This window comes from Ostrea edulis, chromosome 7 (assembly GCF_947568905.1).
Source record: "Ostrea edulis chromosome 7, xbOstEdul1.1, whole genome shotgun sequence".
NCBI classification, from domain to species: Eukaryota; Metazoa; Mollusca; class Bivalvia; order Ostreida; family Ostreidae; genus Ostrea; species Ostrea edulis.
The window spans coordinates 41870867-41898493 of NC_079170.1; the positions used below are offsets into that span (position 1 = coordinate 41870867).

General features: G+C 34.7%; 1 long non-coding RNA gene and 1 pseudogene across 1 annotated transcript; one reads left to right on the plus strand and one right to left on the minus strand.

Moving 5' to 3' along the window:
* The first annotated feature begins 10229 nt into the window (after window positions 1-10229).
* LOC125661851 (uncharacterized) lies at window positions 10230-13043 on the plus strand. The gene is made up of 2 exons (XR_007365147.2): window positions 10230-10296; window positions 12729-13043. It is a non-coding gene; the product is annotated as an uncharacterized LOC125661851 (long non-coding RNA).
* Window positions 13044-21146: 8103 nt separating this feature from the next.
* LOC125656520 (microfibril-associated glycoprotein 4-like) lies at window positions 21147-27279 on the minus strand (annotated as a pseudogene).
* Window positions 27280-27627: the final 348 nt, after the last annotated feature.

Here is a 27627-nt window from a genome sequence, read left to right on the forward strand (position 1 = left end):
TTTCATTATATTATCTAAATCATCCAGTTACTGAAATAACATTACATTAGTTGTTATGGATCATGTTTTCAATGCTTGGATCAAAAGCGATGCTGTACTTATATAAAGAGAATATTTAATGTTTTATTGTTATAGATATAGATTGTTGGGTTTTTTTCAAGAGCGAGACAAGATTTATATATTTTATATTTTCAGAGGTGCAAAGTACGAGTTAAAATTAAAATAAATAAATTTAAAAAAAAAGCAAACAACAACATTGAATCTCGCGTTTATTATATTTTCTTAGGTTTTCATTCACCTCTTTTAGTTGTCTCTTTATTGACGTTCAAAACAATATTGTGCAGAAAATATAGCTCATTAAGGAAGATATAAAAATCAATACATTTGAACAACTTGAATTCATTTCTATTTTTCCTATTCAAACATGAAACATGAACAATTTCATTATATATACAACATAAATGTGATTATCATGTATGTACATATGTATATCGCGGATGAAGACTCCGACAATTTCCTATTTCCGATTTTTAGTTTAACAATGTGAAATTATAACTTGTGTTATTTCAAAGTGTGTGAAAACAACAGCTGTGAAAATATTGATTTTTATTCACTGGATAAATTATATTTCACACACAGAGAAGTTTGGGACAGAGCTATATACAAATTTAATGAACATGTACATGTACGACACTTTGAAAACGTGATGCAAATTTAAACAAGTTCGGTCTGTATTTTTTTTCAGATGAAGAGGTCAACAATATTCATTTTCGTCATAGTTGCACTGTTTATGGCCTTTGTAACTTGTGCAGAGGGCAGCCATTTTATCGGTGGATGTTACAGAAAAAGAAGAGGATGTTTTAATGAGCCCTGCAAAAGAAGATGCCGATTGCTCTATGGAGTCCACGGGCATTGTCAGCGCACCAAACTCTGTCCAAAAAGACGCTTTAAATGTAACTGTGGTTACGGTAAAGATGCCGACGATCAAGACGGTGATGACTGACGTGTGAGGGCAATATGATATTAGGAAATAAGTAGTTCCACGAACATCTATAGATGTGAATGTTCTAATGTATATTTGCAATATGATTCTATTTAATGTTTTTTATTTATTTTTTTAGTTAAATGATTTTCATTTAATTGTCTACAATCAATGTTTTTAGAGTGATCAAAAGTGTCCATTTTAACGTAAATATTCGTGCAATATTTCATATACCTCATGTGCATTGTCAATATGTGGATGGACGTTATAGAATATAAAATATTTTTCTCTTATGTTATTTTTGTATGTACAAAACAAATAAAATGATTTAATTCTGAACAACTTTAATTCAACTTTCAATCGAAACATTTCTCCCATACAAGCGTAAAAATATCAAAATCAAATTATTTCCAACGTAGACGAAATGGTGTAACTGTGATGGTTCTTATAAGCAAATTATGAACAGAACGAATGCTATTTACCAAAGAACCAATATTAGATAATAACAGACCATGGATATAAATTGACTCTTTAATGTGCACAAAAAATATTTATCTAAACATGAATAGAAATTGAATCATTAAATCGCATGGGACAATATTTGTATAAATACAATCTGGCTCTTTAAAACGCACACAGCAATTTTATATGAGTACAAATTGACTCCAGTAGCACGCGCAAAACAATATTTGTGTGAGTATGAATACAAATGAACTCTAGTAACACTCACGGAACAAGACTTGTTTTGCCTTGAGTATAGATACAATTTGGCTCTAAAATGCACGAAACAAAATGAATACAGTCTTTATTTATCTAGCTTAATTGGAAAATCTGTTATTGTATACGTTTTCAGAAATGGAAGGAAATGATCATTCAAATTCACACTATCCCACCTGTAACCATTACCTTGTTGCACCTGAAACCACAATAGTCTAACCATCAAATCTGCCAATCTGTACATAACTTTCCCTCAGTTTTCATCTAGGGATCATAGAATTATCAAAATATTATAATGTACGAGAGTTGTCCCCAAATGTTGTAAACAATGTTAATAACTTATTTATTCATTATGATAAAATATTAATTTTGCTTTGTTATCAAAAAACCATCCTTTTTTTTTTTGACAAAGTTTCAGAATACAAAAATGTAATATCTTTTTCATAATGATCTAGAACGCAAATAAAAAAAAAAACATATGTTCATAACTGTCGGCGCACAAACTTCATCTTCATCCATTATATGGCGTTATTTACCATCAGGATTTCGCGGTCGTTATTTTCTTTTTCTTTTTTATGTCTTCCCATCTTCGGTTCTGATGTCATTCCCTTCACAAATTTCTTGTACCATTTAAGGTATTCAATGTATAATGACCATATTTCATATCTAATAAATGGATGGTGGAATTTTTGTAAAAATGGTATCACTTTGAAAGGTTCATCAAATAACAACAATCCACCATAGGAATTTTCAATATTTTGTTTACTGCTTGATTTATTTCAGCTAGAATTTAACATTGAAGTATATGGGGAAAGCATGTTTTATTACAATATTTTAAAAAGAAATTATATTTTCATACAAATCTCTTGGTAGAAAGTTACATAAACTTTCTCTTAATGAAAATATGAAATAAAATTAATCGTTGACCACACACATTTTTAGAAAATTAGATTTTTTTTATTTTTACAAAGGGCAGACAACTCTTCCAAAAAGTCTTGCAAAAAGATCAGCTTCTAATCATTTACCAGTCATGTGAATTTCATCTGCTTCACTTTCATCATTATTTAACAATAAACATTTATGTTGATCTAAATCCTTCAAAATTGTTCATTATCCTTTCATTATACATGGAATACCTTAAACACTAGTTCCCCGCTAACATTCGGGTGGTCTGATGTGCTTTCCATCTTGTGTTTTGTTTGAGTGGGGTTCAAATCACGGCCTATATGATATTTTATGATTTCTCGTGCGCCAAGAACGCCGTCGACGTCGTCATATCGCGCAAATTTCCTAGCAGGTGCGTTTATAAATGACATCACATATCTGCGGTTAATGACATCCTGCGGTTGTAAAACCAGTCTATTACATGACAAGCATCACTGATTCCATTGATATAAATCTGAATGCGATATATTTAATATGAAACTATCTGCTTTCATCTAATTGAGTGGTACAAAGAAAATATCTACTTATTTTTTGTACGTGAGCCAACTATGCAGATGTATACCTTTTAAATCAGTAACATCTCATTGATCTCTTTTACATGTATTACTTATTTCTCGTATAATTCTTTATATTTCGATCTCAATATGAAATACAGGTGTGGTCATTTTAATGTTTGCTAAATGATTCCAGTGTTTGAATTCCCTTCGGATTATTTGAATATCGTCGCTGCTGACGTTGGTGTATTTGTAGCCACTTAGTGCTACTCATATCATTCTTTTACATTATTATAATTTATGACCTGACCTTTTTAATAGTTATGAAAACGCTTAACTGAAAATAATAGAATTTCCAAGTTGTATAGTTTCCATCCTCATCATCTCTGATCATGAGTATATATATATATATATATATATATATATATATATATATATATATATATGTGTGTGTGTGTGTGTGTGTGTGTGTTTGTGTGTGTGACAGACTCATATTATACATGTATATTGTATAATATGATGGGTATATGTATAAAGAATCGATTCATTGACTAAAATGCTTAGGCAAGGTAATGTAATTTAAACATGCAGTCAAGCATAAAATTTTGGTCACTTTTCCCAGCGTAATAGCCTGGGGTATATAATTATATTTTGGCCAAATGTCCCTTGTGTCTTTTAATTTCATTGGTGTTTTAGTTTGTCTTATGTCATTGGATTGGTCTTGGAGATTTTCCCTCCAAGAGTTTTGTTCTTTGTGGTCAGTCTTTATTCAGTTTTTGAAGAAGAGAGTTGATTTCAGTAGATCTGACATATTTTGACAATTAGACATAGACCTACATTTTTTCCTCTTGAATGGTAAGTTAATAATTTATTACTAATGCTAGTCTATTCTATAATTCCTTTACTAAATGTTAAATCTGTAATTTTGCATAAAATTCATTTTGTTGCCACATTCCTGGAATAAATGATCAGTGAGAGTGAGACTTATATAATGTAAATATCTGTGATAGTAATGTATATGATTCGTCTCACTGTAATATTATTTTAAAGTAAAAGTATGTTTTATGACTTACAAGATATTGTAGATATCATAATTAATTTATAGATCAGACCAGTTTGGTGTCATCTATAAATATTGTTCACTCGAGCCTATTCCCATAGAATGGTATGCTCACCATATGTTGTTTTTTTTTTTTATTTAATTCAATAATTAATAATGTTAATACATATTATAATGATAATTATTGTAAAGTTTTATGATGAAGTTAAAGTCTATAGGACTTGGGAGATTTAATATGTGATGTATACAGGTATAGAGTTATCTCCCTTGATATAGATCACCCATGTAATGCTATAATCGTATATTGGTTGTACATCAGTACTTATGTGAAATTATAGTATTCATGTTTTATATAGCATATTACTTAAAATTGTTAAACATTGTTGTTATAGAGTTTCATCATTGGACAATTCGTGCATTGGTAACGCCTGAATAAAAGTCTTGTCGAGAACCCAAACAGGTGTTCCTGTTATTACTTAAGGGATCGAGAAACCTGTTACAAATGTGACAGACTCATATTATACATGTATATTGTATAATATGATGGGTATATGTATAAAAAATCGATTCATTGAATAAAATGCTTAGGCAAGGTAATGTAATTTAAACATTCAGTCAAGCATAAAAATTTGGTCACTTTTCCCAGTGTAATGGCCTGGGGTATATAATTATATTTTGGCCAAATGTCCCTTGTGTCTTTTAATTTCATTGGTGTTTTAGTTTGTCTTATGTCATTGGATTGGTCTTGGAGATTTTCCCTCCAAGAGTTTTGTTCTTTGTGATCAGTCTTTATTCAGTTTTTGAAGAAGAGAGTTGATTTCAGTAGATCTGACATATTTTGACAATTAGACATAGACCTACATATTTTCCTCTTGAATGGTAAGTTAATAATTTATTACTAATGCTAGTCTATTCTGTAATTCCTTTACTAAATGTTAAATCTGTAATTTTGCATAAAATTCATTTTGTTGCCACATTCCTGGAATAAATGATCAGTGAGAGTGAGACTTATATAATGTAAATATCTGTGATAGTAATGTATATGATTCGTCTCACTGTGATATTATTTTAAAGTAAAAGTATGTTTTATGACTTACAAGATAGTGTAGATATCATAATTAATTTATAGATCAGACCAGTTTGGTGTCATCTATAAATATTGTTCACTCGAGCCTATTCCCATAGAATGGTATCCTTACCATATGTTTTTTTTAATTTAATTCAATAATTAATAATGTTAATACATATTATAATGATAATTATTGTAAAGTTTTATGATGAAGTTAAAGTCTATAGGACTTGGGAGATTTAATATGTGATGTATACAGGTATAGAGTTATCTCCCTTGATATAGATCACCCATGTAATGCTATAATCGTATATTGGTTGTACATCAGTACTTATGTGAAATTATAGTATTCATGTTTTATATAGCATATTACTTAAAATTGTTAAACATTGTTACTGATGTACAACCAATATACGATTATAGCATTACATGGTCGGGAAAAAATGTAGGTCTATGTCTAATTGTCAAAATATGTCAGATCTACTGAAATCAACTCTCTTCTTCAAAAACTGAATAAAGACTGACCACAAAGAACAAAACTCTTGGAGGGAAAATCTCCAAGACCAATCCAATGACATAAGACAAACTAAAACACCAATGAAATTAAAAGACACAAGGGACATTTGGCCAAAATATAATTATATACCCCTGGCCATTACACTGGGAAAAGTGACCAAATTTTTATGCTTGACTGCATGTTTAAATTACATTACCTTGCCTAAGCATTTTATTCAATGAATCGATTCTTTATACATATACCCATCATATTATACAATATACATGTATAATATGAGTCTGTCACATATATATATATAAACAATCATGATATGCATCATTTGATATGCAGCTTGTTCTGCGTATAGTCAGTTTTTAAATCGAGGTAAGCTACTGACAAACAAGTCGATGGTACAGGGGTTTCAACAGTCTCGACTGAAGTCAGCATTTTGCAAATTCTATGGTCGTTATAACGATCTAGTTCGTCAATACAACCTCGCATTGGGTCAAATGCTGTCTGACGTGTTTCATACCGATTGTTAAGCCGTTCTTGGCACACTGATTTTGACTGCGGATAACTCCGTTTACCTGATCAGGATATGGGGCTCACGGTAGGTGTGATCGGTCAACAGCGAATGCTTACTCCTCCTAGGCACCTGATCCCACCTCTGGTGTGTCCAGGGGTCCGTGTTTGCCCAACTATCTATTTTGTATTGCTTATAGGAGTTATGAGATTGATCACTGTTCGTTATCTTCACCTTGCATATGCACCACATGACCCTGAATATGACTTCACATTCCTATTGACCGTTTTACTATAAGAATGTTAACAGCGTTAACATTCCTATGCAGCCTTGAAAGTACGTAAAACATGCCACGGTTTAAGCATTTGAACAAAGTGTTTGTATTGTACATGCACGTGTCGACCTCCGATCCATTTTCTCTAATTACAAATCTAGAGAGCATTAATGGATAATTGATAGCCAATAGGTCGTTCTGCTCATAGTTACAATCGTATTTTGATACTTAATTACTGCGTTTATCTGATCAAGGTAGAGGGCTCACGGCGGGTGTTATCGGCTAACAAAGGTAGATTACATCTCATAGGCACGTGACCCCACCTCTGGTGTAGATCCGGTGGTCCGTGTTTACCCTACTCGTAATTTTCTATTCCTTATAGGATTTACAAGATTGTATATTTTTCGTTATCTTCACCCTTTGCTTTGTTTAGATGTTTGAATGAGGACCAGTGTACACAAAATCTCCGTCAGATGTATGCTTGTCACGATTAAAATTTCACCTGTCTGTCACTCCCTCGATATAATAACTCATGTTAAAACATTGTTGTGACGTCAGTTCTTTGTCTTGACAGTACTTTATTTTTCATACTGTACTGAACATAGTCCAGTATCATCAAGAGCAGGCCAATATCATGAGAAATACTGTTTTAGATGGAACAATGCATTAAGTTACAAGACTTACAAATTACAAGACTCCAATGGTGTATTATGTAAGATACGGGACTGATCACTCGCCGCTACGCGGCTCGTGCCAGTCCCGTATCTAACATTATAGACCATCTTCGTCTCGTATTCCTAACATAGTATTCCTTAGCATATATGGATAGAAGAAGGCCTTGTCTGTATTGTGCACTACTATGTAATATTTCGTAACCTTGTAAATGAATAGGGCTGTTTGATGACGTATGTGATCTTGTTTCATTTTAGCACACAGTTTAATGTTTGATATGTTTTCAGAATTCCAAAATAAAATGAAATACCCTGTGTAATGCAATAAAGATATGGATAAAACTCTTCGTTCAAGGAATGTTATTGTCGAGGGGGGAGGAGGTATTTTGGTTTTTAAAAGTTCCTCTAGAGATATATCAAAGAAATTATTTTGATTTACACCAATAACATTGCTTAAAAATTTCCATACAGTCATTCAAGCTGATTTTTTTAATGAATACATGAAGTAGGGTCAAAGATTTTCAAACATACATGAATTGGCTGCTTCGAAAGAAAGGATGACAACGTTTCTGCCGAACTTTAGTGAAATAATCACGTGCACACGGCCGCATTGCATTACGTTGATGGATATCTGCTTAGTCTATTCAAGTAACTAGAAAACGCTCTACTGGACTAACAATCTACTGTTTCCGAATTACGGTTACGAAGCGAAAGCTCTACCACTATTTGACTAAGCCACCACGACCGAAAGTAGAGTTAATAATTTGGATGCATAATGAAATTGGTACTTTAAACTTTCCTTCGACAAAATTGAGCCACCAGCGATGTACATGTACGTGAGGTAATAAATTGTTATTAAATACCTGATCAGTCAATAAACCAGATTAAAATCCACCTATGACGTCATTCTTTTGTTCGATCACTTCATTATTTTTCAGGAATGGAGAGTTCGGAAAGTAGGTCAACCTTTATACAAGTAGATATAAATGCATGCAACAAAAGAATGAAAAACGTAAGACATGATTAAAATTAAATTAAAATTTAGTTTTTAGTAATGTTTACAGTGGATTTTAAGTGGGTCAATGTACTCGTATCACTCCATTCCTTAAAAGCAATGGACCTTGGCCCCTTCGGGGCCTCGGTCCATTACTTTTAAGGAATGGAGCGATACTCGTACATTAACCCTTACATATTTTCCCTCGGTGCAGGGCATTACTTAATGTGTAATTTGCGTAGGCCAACGATCATTTTGCTTGTCTTTTTTATCTCATTTTTGAGTTACATATAATTCTGTACCTCGTGTAACTTTTATAGAGTTTTTGAGAGAAAATTAAATGAAATATAATTTGAGTGAAAGTTAAAAACGCGTGTAAATGTTCATGTAGCTGTGGCATCGCATTTAGTCATGATAATGACAGTGTTGATAATACAAGTATCTGATTCAGGTTCTACTTCAGCTTAAGAGAAAATGAATAAACTATCAACATAAAAATCAAGGGAAATATGTTTAACATTTATAGTGAAGTAGTTACTGAATTGCAAGCTTCTGCAACTAATTCGTGCCAATATCCACCACTATGTGAGTAAGGTGAAAAAATCCTTTGATTTTGGTATGCATACAGATGAAAGACGGTCACCGTCAAGAGAAAATATCCGCAGTTGATAAAAAAATCCGACAAAGCGAAGATGTGAAAATATAGTTTCACTAAATTTAAAGGATTTTTAGACAGTTTAGGAGGATCAGCACATAAAACCGTGTTACCCTTTGTTTCGTGTGCTTATTATCAAACTTCATTGGGAGGATATAATGAAGTAATTCTATCAACATCTGTTGTTAATTGTTACTTAATTTGCAGTCAAATTTCACAAACTTTTAATTTGTCATAATAATGGATGCACGCCTGAAGATAATGCAATTTGAAACTAAATTGCAACATTTTGCTTTCATCAGCTCATGCGCAGTTACAGGTATTTTTGTTCTGAAAAATCATCCGAACTTAACACAGCTATCTCAATGAAGCAAATAAAGACTCGCAATTTCTCTGTCGGCAAATACACAGCAACAGCAAAACAGGCGTTTTATTGTACCCAATCAGATATCCGGCCGAATTACAAATTAGTTTTAAGAATTCAAGAAGACTTTGTTCTTTCAAGAAAATGATCATAATAAAATTAAGAAATATCGATAGTAGATAATTAGACAAGTTTGTTTTTTTTAAGCAAAAGGAAATTCCATCGGCAAGAGTATTAATGATTAAAGAAGTCATTATTACAAAGTGCAAATCTTAATTGTCTTCATCAAAATCAATGCCAATTTACGCGTCTTCATCATAAATGTTTAATAATATCTCGGCAATGAAAACGGAAAATTATTGCCTACGTCATCTTTACAAAATCCCCAAACCCTTTGCTGAGCAATAAAAAATATTGTCGCAATTATACTAAAACGATAGGGAACGAATCACGGCTTGTTATTGTGGTGATTTTATGAAAATAAAAATAAGATTTCTTGAGACAGACAATTGATTTTCAAAGTAAAAATTATTGATCCACAGAGTATTTTGATTCAGTGTACAGCAATTTAGGACATTATAAAATACAACTAGAAAAATGCTAATTGGAAAAGGAAAAGTATATAATATAAATAGAAAATTACGAGATATAAACAGGAAATCAGAGAATACAAAAGGAAAATTTAATATGGAATTTAAAAGTTTGCAACATATATGGAAATATTGAAATGCAAAGAGAAATCACGAAATAGTATAAAATAAAATCGAAGAAATTGTACAATGTCATTCATAATTATTACAACATTTGTCATGTGACAGTACTTCCATTTCATTTGGTTTTAATTTCCTTCCATTGCAACAATATGGACAGCCTAATTATATCAATTCAGTCCCAAACAAATACATCACATTGACATTTACAAAAAAGATATATGCAAATATTTACATACAGTATTTGCAAACTCAATTAATCTATAGGGTAAATTGAAATGTATAAATGAGCTGCATCATCTACGCCGAATGCACTTTACAGAAACCAGATACGCCGGGAAGGTATGGAATTCGTTCAATTTATATATTTGCCAAATCTTTAAAAAAGATTTATTGTCTATGAAAATTTCAAAGATCTTCCCCCCCCCCCTTTTTTTTTTTATTTTTTCTTTCCTTTGTTCTTTAGTTTTGACTTATTGTTTTCTAATTTTTGAAGTATTACGGAGCTGATTGATATCAGTGTTTCTCTTATGTGAAGTTTAGGTATATTGAATAAGCATAGCAATGCTGCTAAAATGGCTTAAGTGTGTAAAAAAGTTTCGCTTTTCATGATTCATTATATTCTTTTCAATATTTGCGAGTATATTCTACTATATTTACATTTTCAATGTTTTTGGCCATCGTTATATTTACCCATGAACGCGAACGATGTGCGCATGGATGATAAGAAATATAGTACGACTTCGAACAGATAGGGAATATCCAATAGGAATGAAAACAGAATGTAAATATAAGAAATGAATATAATTTTGAAAATACCTGAGGGTATGCACAACAAGGCCTCACACTGGCATACATACTTTTTATGAAGCCGCGCTTCAGCCATTGTAAAGGAAGCGTCTCAGTGCACACCCTCATTCATATTTCAAAAATGAAATTATTCCTCAACCTTATGACAATTATTTATATACACGTAATACTAACGAAGTGGAACCCAATCTACACCTTAAACAATGTAAGTAGATATTTTCCAACTAACTAAACTGATTGTCAAGACAAATCAATTCCAACTTTCATACCTCATCTATATATTCTGGTGTTGTAGCACACACGTTTCCCCCGTATAGACTTTTCCCCCGAAAAAAAAAAAACGGGCCCGGGATAGATCTTCCCTCATGGGGGAAAAAGCGCCCCAGCATATAATTTTCCCTTATGTACAAAGTCAGTATAGAATTTCCCCTTGGGCGGAAAAACCGCCCTGGTATAGAATTTTCCCCTGCTGTTTCCGGATTTCATCGACTGGAATGCTTTTTCTTCTCATGTAGAATCTTTTGAATAAATATAGAATGAAGCAAACTCTTGCAATTGAAGATAATAATCAATAAAATTTGTTATTATTGCTATAAAGAGTTAAATGTTACCAAAAGAGTTACAAAAAAGAAACAAATATTTGCTGTTAAATTGTTATAGTTTAATGAAATAGATATGCGCTCATTAATATTACGATATTTATGAAATTTTTGAGGTGTTGAAGTTGGGTTTACACGCTGAAAACTTTAAATTGCATATACATTGTAGTAAACACAATATGCTTCCCAAACGACTTTAACGATGGTCAATATCATTAGGGTTTTTCGTAAAAAATCGACTAAAAGATATACAATTAAGATATCTGAAAAGTCAAGTAGATGCACTGTATGAATAAAAGTGATTTAATTTTCTCGTTTATTTAAATTCGAAATTTTAAATTAAAAAAAAAAACCCATTATCTTCCCAACTTCACTATTTCAGATGTTAGCAGCAAAGACTTGAGATGTCTGAATGAATATTTTGATATACCATTACATGACTTGAATAATTTCCTTTAAAAAATTAAGATGATGATTGTGCTACACAAGACCCTGCTTAAAATCAAAAAGAAATGATAAGAATTCCTGGCTCTAGATAAGCAAGATAATTCTAGTAATAGAACTGAAACAGATACACAGCTAAAATGTAAGAAGGGGAAAAAAGCGTACTGTCATTTAGGAGGAAATTCTATACTGGGACGGTTTTTCCCGGGGGGAGGATTGGGCCTGGGTTCATTCTTCCTAGGGGGAAATTCTATGCCAGGCCCATATCTTTCCGGGGGGAATGTCTATCCCAGACCCGTTTTTCCGGGGAGAAAGTCTAAGCGGGGGAAAATTCTATGCTACAACACTGGCACCATTTTACAACATTTTATGTCTGTTCAAAATGTTTGCAATAAATCTTCTTCACTTGAATAATTGTACGAGCATTCAGGCACAGTTGAACCTCGCTATCTCGAACATCGATATTTCAAATACCATGGATATGTCGAAGTGATTCGGGAGTCCCAACTGCATTTTCTTTCATGTATTTTAATCTCAATATCTCGAACCTCCGGACATCTTTAAGCTGATTTTTCTCTCAGCCTCATCGAGTGTGAGATAACAAGGTTTGACTATTTTGTTTAGATGACCACTGTGATGAGTTTTGTTTATATGTAGATGACCATGTGTTTAGTGTGCATGACCACCACATTGTATCTTATTCAAATGACCGCTGTGATGTGTTTTGTTTGGATAACCACTGTGATGTGCTTTGTTTAGATGACCACTGTGACGTGTTTTCTTTAGATGACCACTATGACGTGTTTTGTTTAGATGACCACTATGACGTGGTTTGTTTAGATAACGACTATAAAGTGTTTTGTTTAGATGACCACTGTATCGTCTTTTGTTTGGATGACCACTATATTGTGTTTTGTTTAGATGACCACTATGATGAGTATTGTCCTGAGTCTGCTGGTAGTCACCGCCTTGGTCCCTGATTTGACCTCTTCCTTGCACCTGAATGGTGGATGTTATTCCATGCATGACTGTCACCACCACATGAGCTGTTTTTGGTGGTGCATGAGATCTGGATTCCTGGCAGCTCGCTGTGACCAATCTGGCCTGTGTCCGTTTTATCCAAAAAACTATAAATGTCGCTGTGTTAGATAGTGGTATTGAATCATACTCCTAAAACTGATTCAGCAATCACAATCAGTCCTGATTGTTTTACTTGCATTAAATTTTAAAGTCATAGTGTTGATGCAGTGTCATTCTTAGATATCAGAAGACATTATGTTCAATACATATACATGTGTGCATCTAATTGTAGTAGAGAGTTGTCTATCGTATAACGATGGTCTAATAACTGTTTGGTTTACACAGATTTATAATAAATTCATTTAATAACAAACAAACACTAACAATTGTAACTATATCAATCTTGCAGTTCTCGATATTTTAGGCAGGAACATACAATATGTGTAAGGCGTATTGAATGATTATCTAAACTGAATTAGACGAGTACCGAATGACAAAATAGGAATGTTAGTGTAAAAGTCCGGTACTTTCATATATTAATGCTACATGTACAGTGTCATGCTACATTCTAGTAGGCTTGTGTTAGCGTCGTAAGTTGGACGCAGCTATGGCAAGACCGGTACTCAAACTCACGACCTCCTGGTAACAAAGTGAACGCTTTGCCACTGAGCTACCGCGACATAAAGTGAAAAATTAAAGAACAAATACAATCACATATTTTGTGATTGAAAATATATAATTTCTTTGAATCAGAGTAAATCTGAAGCAACAAGTCCGTCAAATCAGCAGATAATGTGGATCCATGAATTATGGTCTATGTGACAGCAATATTCCTGTTAGTAATATCCGGCCTGCATTGGCCTCGGAGGTCACCAGTTCGGAAAAAGAACTGCGCACATGTCAGATTAGTAAACAATTTGATATCAATGCCAATTTTATTGCAAATTCATTCTTACATTCCTAATACTTAAAGTCAGTCATGACACATCGCTGTGGCCTTCAACTCGACATTTAGATACTAGTATACCGACAACATTTTATCTGTTTATCATCTTCATCCACCTAAATATCCCTCCCTGTCCAAAGACCGTACGCCCCGAGCATAGGCCAAAATGTGGCATCCCTTCATTGGTAATGGTGACGTCTTCATATGAGTGAAGGGTTTTAGAGTGGGACGATAAACAAAATACAACAACCCAACCATATCTCGATTCGATATATCCCAGTGAACTGGAAGTGGGAGACATCACAGACCTTCCACATCTGTTTTGTTGAGCATAGGTGTTGACGGTGTACCGGCGGTTCGGCTTTGTGACAGGCGGGATGATTGCAGCTTCTCCACCGTTAACTTCCCATATTTATGTAGCAACATCCCATCATCACCTGCATATGGTACCTATACCTCACAACTGATTCGATACGCAGGAGCTTGTTCTGTGTATGGTCACTTTTTAAATCAAGGTTGATGGTACTTTGGCTTCAGCAATCTCGTTTAAAGCCAACATTTTGTAAATTATATGGCCGCTATAATTATTTAGTTTACCAATACAACCAGTCAGTGGGTCAAATGCTATTTGGCGTGCTAATACCAATTGTTAGGCTGTTCTTTACACACTGAGTTTGACTACGATTACTCCGTTTACCTGATAAAGATATAGGGCTCACGGGGTGTGATCAGTCGACAGAAGATACTTACTCCTTCTAGACATCGGATTCCACTTATGATATATCACAGGGTTCTTGTTTGCTCCACTCTTCATTTTGTATTCCTTAGAGGAGTTGTAAGATTAATCACTGTTTCTTATCTTCACCTTTTCATCAATCTGCTTTGCTAACATTTCTAATTATATTTTTATTGCATTGTCTATGTTTAAAATGGCAATCCTTTGTATTCCTATATGATAAAGAGGATATATAGGAATATTTATTCAAAACAAGAAAATAAGTGTCTTTCCCTTGTAGTAATCACAACATTTTTAAATTGTGAATATCACAATTTAAAAAAGTTGTGATTACTACAAGGGAAAGACACTTATCAGGGACACGTTCAGTAAATGTGTGACGCCCCGTCAAGAATTCTTCATATTTTTTGAGACGTCACCTGCTGCAGTTGAAGTAGCACAAATCTAGACCTATGCTTAGCATTCATAGCCGTGCTATAGTGAGGGAAACATCCATATTCTTTGTGAACGTCACGGCACTCATTACGAAGTATTTCTTTTCAGAATATTTAACTGTTTATTGTAATCTATATTTCATTGATTACTCTCAGTATATTTTCACTATCAAAGTACTTGTACTCTATAGTTCGCTATTTCTATTAAGTTCTTATGTATGATGATAGTTATCAATTTTACAACGTCCATAAGATAGGCAAATTAGAGAGTTGGGCAAACACGGGCTCCTGGACATACCAGAGGTGTTTAGGAAGAGTACACATCCCCTGTCGACCGGTCACACCCACCATGAGCCCTATATCTTAACCAGGTATCAATTTTGCTCTGAATTCCGGTATATCAGCGATACATAGTTTGTTTTAAAATTATTGGTAAACGCAATGTGTTTATATCAATCCATGTATGTACTCAGACCATGAAGATATTACAGGATAAAACAGCCTTTACGAATTAAAAAGAGGTTTTTTTTTTATATTGCAATAGAAATCATCAGAAATGTCACTAATTTTATACAGAAAAGCATTTATGGCACCTGATTCCATCTCTGGTATGTCCAGGAGTACATGTTTGCCCAGCTTTCTATTTTGTATTCCTTATAGGTGTTATGAAATTGATCGCTGTTCGTTATCTTTACCTTTTCATTAATTAGATTATTAAGGTATATGTACGTATGATTCTCTCACCAGCTGATGCCATTTGTTATGTTCATTTGCTGTTGGGACGAAACTTCAATGTTAACTACAAATACAATACTTCATTTCAAGAAAACCCTCGCCCGTACTAGATGAAAGGTAAAGCGTTTGGTGTCACACTTATTTGAAATTAATTTCATACCTGAGACACATTTATAAGACATTTGAGAAAATATGCATTTGCCACAATCTTGATTAGGAAAGCTCAAACAAGATAAGTTGCTATGTTAAGCGAGTCTTGTTTCCGTTTAAAATTTGCCCTAAAACGTGGTATAATAAATAAGCCCTACAAGGAATACATTTAAAAGAAACGTATGTCATTGATTAAAAATATACAGTTTTTGGTATTTTTAGGTTATTACGATGCTTTAGCTACCAGAGAAGTACAATATTCGGAGAGACGGGTAAATATTGTTTTTGGAGGGTACAGTGTAGTCCACGGAAATATCAGACAGTCGCTATAATATGGCTGGCACATATCACTTCCCACAGTTTTATTCATCCCTCAATAAAAGCGAAGAACATACGCCAATTTTATCATGTGTAAAGTAAATTTCGCCAAAAACATTGTTAAGGTTGATCGATCCTCATGTGATGTCATAGGTTTTTGCAAAAATCTTAATGAATTAAACTTTGCGTATGATGGATATATATCTTTCAGAGGAATATTATTCACTGGATATGATAAAAAAAATCTGGTAAACTATTAATACTGAAAAAGTTTATATTTTCCATAGATAATCAATTATTTATGATTTAAAAAATGTTGTCAAGGGCAATAACTCCTGTGCTGGAATTTCCTCAAGTGGATGTCTATTATACATTGGTTTCCCTAATATCCATAATTAATCTATATATATTTATGAATTAGCAGTTTTTTTTAAACTGTTGATATTTAAATTTTGTAATTTCAACAAGTTTTTATCAATTTAAATTGTTCTATTTAACGAAAATGTGATTTTCTGATGCTGTTTTTGTATGTCAGACATCTTTAAAAAGGTGGCAACATATACATTTTCTTTGGTTATTAATTAAGTTAAATTATAATGAGTGGAAATTAATGATTTTTGTCCGTCTTTTAACCATTGATATTGATAAGTCATATGGGAATGGAGCTATACCTTTTAAAGTGCCAAAACTTGACCTATTTCATTAATCCGAAGATCTTACATAATCTATAGAAAACAACCATTTTGGAAAATTAAATAATAAGCTCGAAATAAAGGACACCACAGAGTCGTCCACTTCTGCTTCATACTTATATATTTTATTGAAAGTAGACATTAACGGCAAACTGACAACTCAACTGTATGACAAACGGGATTATTTCAACTTTTCCATCGTCAACTTCCCACATTTATGTAGCAATATTCCATTATCACCTGCATATGGTGTTTATATATCTCAAGTGATTCAATATGCAAGAGCTTGTTCTGGGTATAGTCAGTTTTTAAATCGAGGTAAGCTACTGACAAACAAGTTGATGGTACAGGGATTTCAATTGAAGCATTCTCGATTGAAGTGAGCATTTCGCAAATTCTATGGTTGTTATAACGTAGATCGTCAATATAACCTCGCATTGGGTCAAATGCTGTCTGACGTGTTTCATACCGATTGTTAAGCCGTTCTTAGCACACTGATTTTGACTGCGGATAACTCCGTTTACCTGATCAGGATATGGGGCTCACGGCGGGTGTGGCCGGTCAACAGGGGATGCTTACTCCTCCTAGGCACCTGATCCCACCTCTGGTGTGTCCAGGGGTCCGTGTTTGCCCAACTATCTATTTTGTATTGCTTGTAGGAGTTATGAGATTGATCACTGTTCGTTATATTCACCTTGCATCCAATACAATAAAAATTGTCCAAAAATATAGACAACATTTGAAGGAAATACCTTAATGATTAAGATAACACAATAAAATTGGTGGGAAACCGTGCAATAGTTGAGCATTTACTGACAGAAGTAATCAATGATCCAGTGATTTGAGTTATCTCCCTTGACGGAGAGTAAAAATATAGAATTGACCAAAACTTGCATAAATTGTAATTTTTGCTGAAGAGAGTATTTATTTACAACACATTTCACTTACCTCGATTTGTTTTATCAAGTGTGAACGTGAATGTTATTTTGTTTTTTTAATTTAATGGTGAAAAATAAATATTCAGCCCGGACCTTATCAAAGTTTCGTGGGTAAACAGATATGTCTGACAAGTGATGGAAACGTGAAGTTTTTTCTAAGAGTGGTTCTCCTTGTCTTAGGGGCTTGTCAACCCTTAATAATTGTTCAAACACATATTTGGATATCTAAGTGCGATTCCAATTGAATTTCCGCGGAACATCCAATGTTACGAAATTAAATGGGCCATACTTGTAGGGAGAAATCGGTTGGGTGGATGGTCTATGAAAATCTGTTTATTTTTATTTTGCATCACTCGGTATAATTTACACGGCAGAAAACAAAAAGTGTTTACTGTGTACTAATTCATACAAATGAAACACTGAAATAAAATACCACTTATGCATATTTAAAGATAAAGTCTTCAATTATCTTTATCAATCTTCAAAAGTGTGGATTTTTTTTTATCCCGATTATATAGATGGTATGATATTCGTTTTAATATATATATATATTTAGTTATCATTTTTGGAATCGCTAGATGGCACGCCGTAACTAGGAACGATGGAGCGTGAAAAATGGCGGCGATCCGAATGTGATCTCACAAGTGTGGTGTAAAAATATAATGTTGGGCACTATATTAACAGTTCATGTGCACCTCAAATGGATTGGCTTTACTTCGAGAGAGTACCAGATATAAAACACCCTATGAAGTCTCTAAAATAAAGCACAGGGAACCAGACAAATGCCAATGCAGCAGCCAACGCAGAGAGGCATCACTTTGCAGAGAAACATCACATTGCAAGTCGGATTGGATGATGTCGGTAGATTCATAACAAAATTACATTTGAATGAAAGTTAATTCATTGCTTTTTGGTGAAATACTCAAATTTAAAAATAAATCCTGAAATTTACATTATGATCATTGGTACACCAGACATGTATGTTTTAGGCAGTCGTCTAAGAAGTAGAAATGTATGGGTACATGTGCAGTACATTAGCGGATCTAAATATGGTGAGATATGGACTTGCAATGTGATGTCCCTCTGTGTTGGCTGCTGCGTTGGCATTTGTCTGGGGTCCGGTGCTTATGATGAAATATAGATAAAACATATACCTTTGTCCTGGGGAGGGGAGTGTTACATGCATTAAGGCAAGCCCTGCCAATCTGATGTAGACAGACAATGGAATCTGGCATGTTATTTCATGAATGCAAATGGAAATGCTTTACAAGAGAGTCAAGAATTGTCTAGTTAATGCTAAAAACACATAGATGTCCGCGAGAAAGGGAGAGGGTGTGTTCTAACCCCTGCCCCCTCTGGATCTGCCAATGTCAAGTTTGTAATGTGAGTGGATGGATTAAGATTCATGATAGGCAATTGCTTTACTGATACATGTAATGTTAACTTCTTAATGTGTGTGTTAGTTGGTTGACTATTATCTCAAATCCAGTGTATAGAAATGACCTAAAAATCAGCATTGTAAAATGTTGTGTAATGCATGATTTACACAATTAAGCATTAGTTTGCCTTTATTATATAAAATGTATACACAGACATGAAAGTTATTTTTGAATGTTCATAGGTTCTAGTTTTATGAATTTTAATCTTTTAATAATTGATTAGTTATATCTGCTTCATATTATTTATGATATAGTCTATATTCTTTTATTTATTGTGCGCACCCTTTAATTTAGAGATGGAATCGAATTTAATGCGCACTAGTTTACTTCGCATTAAATATTACCGCCGTGTGAACGCTATATAATTAATTTATTGCGTAGTAATTTACTTCGCATCAAATTTAATGGAAGTATTTAATGCGCATTCGTGTGAACGAGACATGACATTTGAAATATTGCTTTTCTTTATTTCTTAGTTATATGACATTTTAGAGCTGTTCAAACGTTGCACTTTCCCCCTCCAATATTTTGTGACCTTTTTGCACCGAAAATCATCTTAAAGTACTTATTCCATGTTGAACCTAAGCTAAACATAATAGAAACTTTTTATTTGGCAAATTTAATATTTGGACCAGTAGGAACCTGTACACAAAGTTTCATGAAGATATAAGAGATAACATGTGCCAACCTCTGCCTAATATCATGATGGACATCCTCTTAAAACATTCTATTGACCGCCAAATGGCGTTAGAAACAATTTAAAGTTGTATGGTCCGAATTTTGACAAATGTTTTCCAACTTGTAAAAACGCTGTTTAATCACGTTTATGTACGTATTTATGAAGCTGCACGGCATGCCATGCACTATATCGCCTATTTTAACTAGAGTTATTTGATTTTAAGATCGGTGTTTACGAATAGTCGTTACTCGGCCATTTAAAGTAACAGTCACGTGTTCAGTTCAGATCCTCTGTGGTCTTATCTTTGTAAAGCTGTGTATTTTGTTACAACAGTACTGTGCCATAAATTTAAGAGAAATGGAAGTTTCAAATACTTCTTAGTAATTCGTTGTTTTACGCTTTTTCAGTTGCGTTTGATCTATATACCTGATATTGAGATTCACCTGACCTGTGTGGGGCTATTTATAGACGCCTAACAGACAATGTATGATTTATGCATACCAGCTACTATTTACTTTTTAGATAATCTTTTCACTGCTTTGTTTTACATGCAAATGTTTTCAAGCATGCAATTATGGGAAAGTCAATAACTTTGAAAACTAATTGAAAGTAATTGCTTTAAAGTAATTATGCACAAAAATAACACATGGACATCGGATCGTACAGCTTTAAGACAACAAACAGTGAAAAATCCAACAAATCCCATAAATACACTCTATACAAAATTAGAAGACCCCCGTACATGAAAGGTGAAGATGAGGAGCAGTGCTCGATCTCATAACACCTATGATTAAGTAACACAATATAGAGAGTATGGCAAACACGGACCCCTCAGCCTGGATATATCAGAGGTAGGATCAGGTGCGTAGGGTGAGTAAGCATCCCCTGTTGATCGCCACATCCACCGTGATCACTATACCTTGTTCAGTTAAACATAGTATTCCGTAGTAAAATAAGTTTGTACAGAACGGTCTAACAATTGATATGAAACACGTCAGATAACATTCGACCTATTGACAGGTTGTATTTGCAAATAAGATCATTATAACAACCATTGATTTTCAAAATGCTCACTTTAAAAGATATTTTTGAAACTTCCATAACAGCAATTCTGCCTCGATTTGATCACAAGTAAAACATGTGTTCGGGTATGGAATCACATGAGTGGCATAAACACGATATACAGGTGATAAGTGAGCATCGAAATTTTCCAAAAGTAGCGACTATGTCATTCGTTAGAAAATTTTCATCATCATCTAAAACAGTTTAATTGTAGAAATATTACGAAATTCTACAGTATTGTCAACACGACATAGCTTCAGTGGTGTACATTTTATATTCACTTCTAAAGTCTTCTGATTTTCATTTCTGTAAACTTCAATGAGTAATAATATCCATGCCAGGTTTCCCAGTTGATTCCATCGGCATACGAAGAGTGCACACCGTTCAGGTACAGCCCATTCAAATTCGATGAGTGACAAGCGGTATACCACCACGCCCCTTGTAAGTAGCAGCACAATTACCACTAGTATCGTGGTCTTTTGTATAGAACTGATGGGCACTGTGTCCAGAGAGAGAATCACCTACATAAAGAAAAAACAGCATTACAGTACCCGCAACGTTATTCTTGACATTCCTATCGTGCTCTATCGTACGCGTATTCTATCGTATCGTGCGTGTATCCTATCGTATCGTGTTTTGCATTTAGGCAAATAAAAAAATATGTACGGTTCCGGTTACCCGACCGTCCCAGGTCCCCCTCCCCGACTCTAAACTTTCTTTTTACTATTTCCAAATTCATTTACCGCAATTTGCCGAATATTATGCACACTTTTTTCAAGATTTTCTGAGAAATGGTGTATAATATATGTACCACTATCCATATAGGGTTTTGACCCGGTTACCTTCAAGTGAAGCTTGACTGTAAGTTCATTCATAGCCAATATATAGATACCGCGACGCGGATTATAAAATGCGTAAACTGACCCAAACCAGGTTATACTCGTATAATATGTGATCTGGGTTAGAATAGGTCCTCAGTACTCCTTGCTTGTCCTAAGAGGCGACAAAGTGGGGCGGTCCTTCGGATGAGATCGTAAAAACCGAGGTCTCATGTCACAGCAGGTGTGGCACGATAAAGATCCCTCCCTGCTCAATGGCCGTAAGCACACGTGTATAGGCCTAATTTTACAGCCCTTAACTGGCAGAGTGAAAGATTTTCGCAACGGACGTTAAACAATATCCAATCAAACAATCAATCATAAAATTATAGTCATTCCTTGTAATTTAATGCAAAAGATAATGGTACTAACTCTCATTTATCAAAATGTATATATATTGAAGTTATTCTGAAAAAAACTAAAAGTCAACTGAGCCGCACAATGATTCACTTAGCAACAACGATGAAGTACATTGCCGAGAAAGCAGCCATTTTATTTTAACGGGGCCTATTTATCAAAATATAGTAAACATAGCAAGACCTTTTGAAGGTGAAGCTTTGAAGTTTGTCATGATGCAAATTATGTGTAGGCTATACATTCAATGCGTATTGTGCTGCCCTTTACAATCGCTCGGCTCCGACAGAGAAAATACGGGAAATTGTATTGCTTAGGCCTACTCAAAATAAGCTAAGAAATATCAGAAAATGCAATAATTTACGGCTTTTCATTCTATGAAAATTTTTATTACGTACAATATGAAGATAACGAACAGTGATCAATCTCTTAACTCCTATAAGCAATACAAAATAGATAATTGGGCAAACACGGACCCCTGGACACACAAGAGGTAGGATCAGGTGCCTAGGAGGAGTAAGCATCCCCTGTTGAAAACTTACCCCTGCTTGCAACGTTGTCGCTAATAGTACATCCGACACAAGAAAATATGTATAGGCTATAAATAAGTGACAAATCACGATCCACATGTTCATGCTACTGACGTCATCTGATATGTGAAGCAAGATTTTGTTTTATTTGCTTTGTTGAGAGGCGGATCAAGCAATGAAGCAATACCCCAATTTCTCCAGTAAGAAATGTATTTCAAAATAAACAAGACAATGTTTAGTTGGTAAATCATTAATTCTAATATAGTGTCTTTCTTTTAATGAAAGGTGAAGATAACGAACAGTGATGAATCTCATAACTCCTATAAGCAATACAAAATAGATAGGTGAGGAAACAGGGACCCCTGAACACATCAGAGGTGGGATCAGGTGCCTAGGAGGAGTAAGCACCCCTTTTGACCAGTCACACCCACTGTGAACCCTATATCTTGATCAGGTAAACGGAGATATCCGTAGTCAAAATCGGTGTGCCAAGAACGGCCTAGCAATCGGTATGAATCTATTATTTATTTTACAACAGTGATTTGCGTACAAGTAGATTTTATATACGTCTTGCTTGACAACGAGAACACAATATGTGTATTAAACTGAAGTATGTTATTGCATATGTTGACTTTGTATTCTATAAAAGGCCCACAACAGTACTGCAATGTAAATTCAGAGGGAGAAAAATATAGTCCCGGCTATTAGTTTTCAAGAGTGTGTGTCCAAATACCAAACTAGTTTATACAAAAATAACATGTGTTCTTCAGTTGGAATTTGACCAATCAGAAACTAGAATACAATTAGAATGAAATTATTACTATATAGATGTACTACAATGGTTGATATTTATATTTTCTGAATTCTTAACAAAGTCGTAAAACAAACGAAATTGGACAATGACAAGTTTATGGTAACAAACAGTAAGTGATCAATATCATAAGTCCTATGAGAAATACATCACTAAACGTTAGGGAATCACGGATCCTGGGACTGGAGCGAATTTATTTGGTTTTAATTGAATGTTCATTAGATCTTGTTTGAATTCACTGACAGGGTTTGGTCAAGTAATTTGTTTCACATAAAGTTGAAAAGCAGCATAAATCGTTTTTAATTTGCCACACGATGTATGTATAAATCACATCTCGTGACTGAATTGTAAAATGCCAGCATGACTGTTTAACCAAAACCACGCACCTGCGTTCCCGTCATAATCTTCCACCGTCAGAACATATCTACTATGCTCGTCACCAATTGAAAATCTTCTGTATAAGGCATACTTTCTGACACTGTTAAAATCCCCCATATCGATGCGATGTTCGTAGAATCTCTGTTTCGCGATTTCGTAAATTCGATGGTTTCCTGCATGACAATAAGGATACGTTATTCGAAGTTCGAAAACCTTAGAAAACACAAGATGTATCGAGGCAAACGGTTTCTTAAAAGGAAGGATGGGGGTTTCATCGTGGCACTAATGTTGATTGCAGTGTTGGTTTATTTCTTCGTGCGTAACATTGATTTAACTTTCTGTTGTACTGATTGTGACGAATACGTATATGTAGTGGTCAACTAGCATTTTTATGATAATTGAAAACGTTTGATAGACAAAGAAATTCATGATTATATTAGACAAACAGGAGGACTCAAATTACTATAAGTACCTAGCCAAAACTCGTCCAATATGTTACCAAACCCGTATTTGTAATCAATCCAGTTGCGAAAGAAATCAATAGTGCCTTCATTTCTTCTCTGGAAAACCTGTAATTTGGGTAGAGCAATGTTCACCAAGTTCTCAGGAATACATCAACACAAGTCCGGAAATACCCGACCACTAAGTGCATAAGGCGGCATGATACCGAACAACAGCTAGTGATATGTAAAATGTACCTGGAAAGTTGTGTATGACATGTGCAAATGGAAATTTATGTATTACAAATGGAAATATATATGGAAATTTCAAACATTTCGGTTGATATGGGGCTCACGGCGGGTGTGACCGGTCAACAGGGGATGCTTACTCCTCCTAGGCACCTGATCCCACCTCTGGTGTGTCCAGGGGTCCGTGTTTGCCCAACTATCTATTTTATATTTCTTGTAGGAGTTATGCGATTGATCACTGTTCGTTATTTTCACCTTGTATCACTGAAGAGACATTATTTGTCGAAATGCGCATCTGGTGCGTCAAAATTGGTACCGTATAAGTTTTACATGTAATACAAATGGAAATATATGTAATACAACACTGACCGTCCATCCACCGCCATCTGTATGTTGATCACAGAAAACGTCAAGTCTTCCACTTCCCTGGGGGTGAATAGTGTACACCTTGCTCTCAGAATACCCAGCCCATAAGATATCTTGACAGTCGTGAGGGAAAAACTCAAATGAAAAAATGTCAAATTCATATTTCTGATACCATCATTTTGACTTCTTAAAAACTTTATCGTTCATAAAAGCTGCTCCCTGTCCAGGATGCCCAAGGTTACCCTCCAGTAGAAATCCAAGTCTGAGGCAAAAAGCTGCAAGGCGAACAGTGCGGATATCATCGCTAAAATAGAATGTCTGCCTTTGTGACTATATCTTTGGTATCTTGTATTTGACTACGTGTTATATGAAAACCAATCATACCTTATTTAAGTACATGTACTAAGAATGTAGGTCTTTTTGTGAAATGTCCATTATATGCTTTATGTGATGACGCCGTTATACGAATGTGCTAGCATTGGAAATTTAAATTCACAATCAAGCAAGCGACCAATAGAAATATTAGCATTATATACTCTTACTAGAATGTGACCTTGAGACTATTATCATCTAAACTAACCACACACACACTAGCAGCCATGCTAGCTTTTCGGGCAGCCGAGCGTTTGATAAACAAAAATATACAATATTTATAATAGCTCTTTCGAGATTTGTCGTTGAGGCTATGTAGTGTACTTATATCTGTCCGTAACAACAACAGTAGAACCATTACATGTTTCTACATTTTTGTTGATACTTTTATTTCGTTTTTCATTGTTTGCAATGCCGCAATCTTTCTTCTTTATTGGAGCTATTTCGGGTCAAATCAACCTCTGAAATTTCTTCCGCAACGACATCAAAGTACCACTCCAGAGCTTCGCATTTGTCTGGAGGTGGTTCCGAAGCGCTATACGGTCTGCAGAAAAGATGCATCATTAAAACTTCATTTGCGTTTTGGGAATGGGAGACACTATAATTATCTTTGGAGTTCTTGCTGGGGAAGTGTTCTTTAAGCTGCGGTCGCCGGAAAAATGGTTGAGTATCCTCTCATTTATTAGTCATTAACTTCACCTGGATTAGGGCATAAATAAGGACCTTGGAAAGGAGTGAAACCTCAGAATCCAAGAGAGTGACACTGGACAGATTCAAAATCGGAAAGCGCAATTGTTTTTGTTTTTGCTGGTCGCGACGGTTTTCCTGTATTTGAGGCGTCTATAGAGAGGTTAGTGGTGTTACGATGGTGTTCCTGTATTTGAGACGTCTATAGAGAGGTTAGTGGTGTTATGATTAGATTGATCACTATGGCTCTTCTGAAATTCATTACTGCTCACAGGCAATTACATATCTTAAGTTCGAATGTACTATTAAAAAGTAAAAGTATAGAACTCTAAACTCTAAATATAGGGTACCCAAGTTCGCCGATGAAAAAACCAAAAACTACCGTTTACTCATTTTAATACGTGGGAGTCAATGTTAGTGGGAAAGCAACCTTTTGCTGGTTCGTTGGAACCTAATTTCGTGGGTAAGCGATGAAAAGTGAAGATAACGAACAGTGGTCAATCTCAAGACCCATACAAGAGGAGGTAGGATCAGGTGCCTAGGAGGTGTAAACATCCCCTGTCGACCGGTCACACCTGCCGTAAGGCCTATATCCTGATCAGGTAAATGGAGGTGTCCGTAATTAAAATCAGTGTGCAAAGAACGGCCTTACAATCGGTATGAAACACGTCAGACAACAATTGACCCAATGCTAGGTTGTATTGACAAACTAGATCGTTATAACGACCATAGAATTTGCGAAATCTGACTTCAATCGATATGTCACTAGGAAAGATGACTCAACTTGGTTTTAAAAAAAATGTTCGAAGACACGTAAATTGTAAAAACAAAACTTAAAAAATGTGCGTCCGATATTATAATTATTTCGTGATAATAAAGATATAGCGATACTTACTTATCCTTTTCGTCCTGAGTGGGACATAAGGCTTCAACGAGTAGCCACCATCTACCTTTGTCTTTTGCCACAAACTGTGCTTGTCCTCATGGGTAGCGCATCTCCTCTAACTTACATGTTACAGTTCTTCGTCAGGTGGTATACCTTTCCTTCTCTTTCCCTCTGGTGTCCTATCTTGGGTGCTCTGTTCTGGGACATTCTCATTATATGTCCAAGCCATCTCATTCTTCTTTGGATGATTTCTAATGTAATGTTCTTACTTTTGCATTTCTGGTGCAGGTCCTTGTTACTGATCTTATTCGGCCAGACGATACAGTTTATTTTTCTACGGCAGTTGTTGTGAAGTGTCTCTACGTCCTTCATATGACTGTAATTAACACGCCAGTAGTCGGACCCATACAGGAGGACTGATTTGACATTACTGTTGTAAATTTGGTCCTCAGACTGCAGTCGTTTGAGTTTCAGATAGGCTGTAGTTGATTATATCCTGAGCCTGCTTTACTGGGTCTTGCTTGTTTGTCTTTCCCAGTTTCGTTATCTGCACTAAGAATATTTCCCATTTAGGTAAAATCATCTACTTCCTCTAGATTTAAGATGACAGGTTCTGCTGGTGCATTGATTGCCATCACCTTAGTCTGCTTGTTACTGATGTTAAGCGCAGTTTGTCTGGGAAGGATATTTAGTTTATCTGTCTGCTCTTGTAAATGAGTG